Raw genomic sequence first — 6,000 nt, forward strand, 5'->3', positions numbered from 1 at the left:
CTACACAGGCCTGTACTAATTAAGGGTTTCTGGATAGAGCCCGTGTTCATGTAGAACAGCCTGGCTGAATGTGTATTTACAAGCTATAATTATTCTTTATTTATTCAAATACCGCTCACTCACCGCTGATTCACCTATACTGTACAGAGTGGTCACGTGTTTTGCCGAAATATCTGCATTTTAGTACATTGTAACAGTTTTAAGACCAAATCATCTCCAACACGTAGTAATTAGGCGACATGCAATATCTCATATATCTCATATATTGGCAACAAGTACTTTTAACATTTTTTATTATTTATAATTACTTTTGGAACATTACAAAACTTGCATCACAATGTTGGAATTTTTGATCGACAACATATATTTTCGGTCAGGTGGATTTTTATTTCACCAGACAGTCAGTCGGGTTTTCAATGGTTCTCTAATTACATAACATTACTGGTTGACCTGTTTATGCACTCATATAAAGCAGAGTTTATAAGGAACCTTCTCAAACAAAATAAGAAAAATCATCTTGCAAAGTTCTTTACTTTTACTTTCAGATATATTGATGATGTTATGTCACTCAACCCACATTTCACTGAGTGCTCACATCTGATATTATCCAAGTGAACTTGAGATTAAGATTACTACGGACAGTCAGTGGAAAGGCTGCTTCATATCAAGATATCTTCCTCCATATTGACACAACGACTTCAAGCTGTAGAGGATCTATGACAAACGTGATGATGGTCGGGCAACTTAACACCCATTGTTCGATTTATTTGAATTTTAATAAATTTCTTCTCAGATTTTATTGGGGGAATGTGAAGCATTGTTTTCCCTGTTCGAATACAACAATTAAACAATCATGTTAAGATTCAAAATTATTACATTCATCTTGTTGATCAAAAATGGGAAAGATGGGATACAGCATTACTCAAAAGCATTGCAGGCGTCGTAAAATTTGAAGGGCTTATTACACTTATTAAAATTACGCTGGTGTTTAGCGACTTTCTTTTTATAATGTGGTCTTATAATCAAATTCATAAAATATTTGATAAAGGCAGTTTAAGAAATCAATGACTGAATTCTTACGATTGCACATATCAATTAAGAAAAATAAATGTATAGATATATATATTTCAGTAAATAGAAAAAAATCTCCCTGAATTGTAGTCGTTTTAATGACTTTTCGTATGAAACATAAAAGAGTCTTTAAAACAAAAGCGAAAGTGATCAGGCATTAAGATTTGAATGTTTGGAACAAAAGGAAAACAGTAGCATTGTTCATATATGAAAACATCCTCTCAAAGCAACTGTTACAATCAGTAAAAACTAGACAAATATTTCTACATATGTTGTATCGTAAATGTATTTCATTTTAAACATAAAACAATTAAAAAATAAATCGAAATTAAAAGCTAGTCAGAATTGCCATGCATCAAATAGATTTCTATTGCAGTTAGAGAACAAAGGAACAATTGCATTGTTGTATCATAAATTGACGTTTTTCAAATAAAGATTCGTAAACAAATCAAAAGTTATTGTTGTAAAAACTGCAAAACATCAATTTAACTAACGCCCCGTTCTAAGAACAAGTCAACGTCCCTTATGATCAAGTAGCAATACACAGTACATAGGATCAGGTAAATTTGTAAAATTTGGAAATTATTGTGCCTAAACAGATAATTTTAAGATAGCTGAAGAATAATATAGCCATCAAAGTGTGTTAATATAGACATCAAGATTGTTTTACGTAGGTTTTTAGGGATATTTTTTTTTACAGTATGCATTTTAATATCCATACCAGAAATTGGTGCTTTTTTCACACGACGTTTTTGGTACAATTTAACGGGTGGGGGAGGGGGTGACGTGAAAAGTACCTGATTTTTTGTTTGATGTCTTGAAATTTTCAATGGTTGTGGAAACTGTATTACTCAAAAGAATTGAAATTGTACTTTAGACAAAATTTTGGGGACCGTTTCCATGTGCCTTCATGGCAAATAAAAGCAGAATGTTGCCATCATGGATACACAATTAGGAAATTCTTTTCACAATAGAACTATTGTAAATCATTTTTTTTAAAGACACGGATTACATTTATTTTCGCATGTATGATACAAACAGTTGGTCGAAAGCAAGGAAAAGATGATTGTTAAAAATGATGAGGGTCAATTTCAATCTTATTTCAAATTATGCAGTGCTTCCTAATGGTATCTAAGAAAGAAAAACTGCATATTTCAAGATAATTCATATAAAAAATCAATTGATGTTTAGATTCTTAACCAATTTCTGAAGTGAAATCTTTGAGGATAACCATACATGTTAATCTGGTCCTTTGCAACCAAATATAGACACTATGACACAAAGACTTAGTTCGGTCTTGAGTGTGGATTCGCATGGCGAGGGGTGCGTGCTTAGCAGGAGACGCTTATCCTGATTATCCTCTGGTCTCGCTCTTTTGAAGTTCGTGCTATCTCCTCTATATTCCCCCTGTTTTTTTTGTTGTTATATGTGTTTGTCTTTACAAACGATTTATGAGATTTTAATACAGGTAAACTACAGTGCTGCCTATATTGAAACGTGTATTTCATAGGCTTAACCTTTGTCACGGAGGGATTAATAATTATGATAAAGACTCAGTATTGATAGCTTTCTATTTGTTTCATGTATATAAATCAAAAAATTATTTTAGCAGGGTTTTGTGTTTTGGTATAAATTTAATCTATAGTTGTTACCGCTATTGGAAATTGATTTCCTATTTACAAGATTCTTAAACAAGGATTTTGTTAGGCCCCGACACGGCTGAGACGCGTTAATTGTTACCCTTGTCCGTCTGTACGTACGTCCGTACGTCCAAAAATGAGTTTCCGCTATCTAGCTTCATTTTCCCTCAACCAAATGTAATGAAACTTATACAAAATGCTAATAACCATAAAACACAGATTAAGTTCGAATTTGGATTACGTCACTTTTACAGTTTTCTGTCCCTTTATAACGTTATATACAAGCGGGGACATCATCTGTGTCCAATGGACACATTCTCCATTTATTTTTGAGGGATTAATAATTATGAAAAAGCCTTAGTATTGATAGCTTTTTATTTTTTTCATGTATATAAATCAAACGAATACGGTATTTTAGCAGGGTTTTATGTTTTAGCATAAATCAAATCTATCGTTGTCACCGCTATTGGAAATTGTTTCCTATTTACAAGTTTCTTAACCAAGGCTTTTATATGCTCTACACATCAACATTGATCATTTAGTGCATTCAAATAGAAAAAATTGTAAATTATATCCAAATAACGGGTTATTTTAAGATTCGAAACATAAAAAACAGAAACAAGATGAATAGTTTAAGATATTTAACAAAACATTGAGGCAGCTAATATATTTATTTTGAAGCGTTAATTATCAATTTCTGATGATATAACACAAAGTTTATATTTTATCCAAAAATTTGATTTGCATCAGGAGAAAAACAAAAATAACCGAAGAAAATCATGACCAAATAAACAAATATTGATGCTTTTAATAATAAAAAAAATGTGTGGACTTTAACGGTGCTTTTTTGTGGACTTTAGCGGAACTTGTTATTGTGGACTTTAACGGCGTTTTCTTGTGGACTTTAGCGGAGGTCATTTTGTGGACTTAAACGGAAAGTTTGTGGACTTTAGCGGCGTTGTGGACTTAAGCGGAAATTTGTTGTGGACTTTAGCGGTGTTGTGGACTTTAGAGGAAATGTGGACTTTAACGGTGCCACAAGGCAGAAATGAGGTGTTATGCTTTGATCTTGCATGTTTCTTTAAATCACTTTTCAATATCCACTGCTAGCATTTACACAATATCGATTATTCAAGGAATGACTGTAATATTTTTTTCTGTCTATGAAGAAATAACATCAAAAATGTGGTGCGCACTGAATTTTTGAGATTATTTCGAATAGACAGAAAAAAAAATATTTCAGTCATTCCGTAATTTATAATTTAAATCTAAATTCCATTTTTTAAGGAGTAAATCATGAAAAAACGTTGATGGCGTCCAGTCACATGATGTTGATGAGCTGACAGACAAAAAACTTTCAGCCAATCAGAAGACGTGTTACATCCAAAATTAAATTATATAGTATGATTTGACTTATTAAATAAAACATTGTTTATACTAAATAAGAATACAAACACAAAATATACTTGAGAACATTACCGCTTCCCCCTCATGCCTTTTTCTGTTAGTTGGAAAACGGGGGTGTTTTGACGGTACAAAAAAACATACTGGTGTGTAATGACAAGGATAGACAAATACAATTTATGTATTTTACACATGTCCCAGCTATACATCTGGATAAACTGGTTGAAAATTGCATTTCAAGTGTGATTTGGAATTGTTTTATAAGTATATATACCAATTTAATTTATCATAAAATGATACAATAAGTAACCCAATAAAACATTAAAAGCTCACACGATAATTTTGACCAAAGGCTATACTACAAACCAGTCAAAATAAACATGTTTCATTAATGTTAGTCCAAATTAATGCAAAAATTAAGATTTCAGGTTAAGTCTTAAATGTATATGCATGCCCATTGACCAAAACAGCTAATATACCGTATTCATATGAATGTTTAACTTTGTCTCTTTAATCGCAGTGCAAGTTAGTCGATTTAGTGTAGGGGTTATATAGAAAGATGTTACGGAAATATAACGTAATGAAATAAGGTTTTATTTAAGGAATGGAAATGGAATACCATTCTGACTATTTGATTGTAAAATTGTGGCAAAATATAACAATGTATACAGTTTGAAAGTACCAGAAACAAATAATATCCACTACGAGACATACTTTACTAAACGGAAATTAAAGAAATACTTGAATGACAAAGCAAGAAAACTGTTTTATAATGCTTACGTTTTACCTCATTTAGATCATTGTTGTTCAACATGGGAAAACTGCAACAACTTTCTATTAGATAGTTTACTAAAACTGCAAAAGAGGGCAGTAAGAATAATCTTAGACGAACATAATTACAGCAAACCTTCTAGCGAATTGTTTCACGAATGTGACATTGTGCCGATTACAAAGAGAATACATAAATCATTACTAATGCTCTTCCTAATACAATTAAAACATCAAACACAGTTTTAGAATTTATACATAACTACAAATCTATGTACTTTTAACATTACCATGATATATATACTTTAATGCCATAGAATAATTGTTTATCGAATTTAAATTGTATTGCATATTCATTTATCATTATTATTGAATTTGTATTGTTTAATTTTAATGTAATTATTATTGTATTAAGAGAGCCTTATTGAAAATTGATGTAATCCAAATGTGTTACTCTATCTAAATAAAGATATAATTATTATACCATTTCAGGTCCGGTTGATATACCAGAATTTTTTTCTCCACTCGTCCTGAATGAGGATGTAATGGGGGAACCAAAATAACGATTAACAATAAAAATTGCTTAAATTAAAGATAACGATAAATATTTTATTGCATTTAAAACCTACGGTAACGGACAAATGCTATTTGTAGAATGACAATAATTTCTTAGGCTCAGACTAAGTTTGATGCAATCAATATTATAGTAAAAAAACGTTTGCAACCTGAAATTAGAGATCTTTGCCACCTTCCTGACTTTCAAGATTTTTAAAAAAAAAACCTCGTCCTAAATGGAAGAGATCAAATTTCTTTTGATAATTGTTAAAATAAAGATGATATTAAATTATTCCAGTGCTTTGTTTAGCATTATAAATCCAGGTCAACAGTGATATATACATGTATAATATCAGAAGTCCATTACTAGACGTCTAGTAATGGACTTCTGAAGTTGCATTATTTTAATATTAAAGTTCCATGTGGTTAGTTGAAAATTAAAATTGGGTAAGAATTCAAGAATTTTTGTTGGCTAATGGTTTCAATTTTGCACCCGTTTTCCTTTTTGCAAGTTTTTCTTAAGGTTGCAAATCCGCATTTCAGTCGTTGTCTTGACGCTTTT

This window comes from Mytilus californianus, unplaced genomic scaffold (genome assembly GCF_021869535.1).
Source record: "Mytilus californianus isolate M0D057914Y unplaced genomic scaffold, xbMytCali1.0.p SCAF_2, whole genome shotgun sequence".
Lineage (NCBI taxonomy): Eukaryota > Metazoa > Mollusca > Bivalvia > Mytilida > Mytilidae > Mytilus > Mytilus californianus.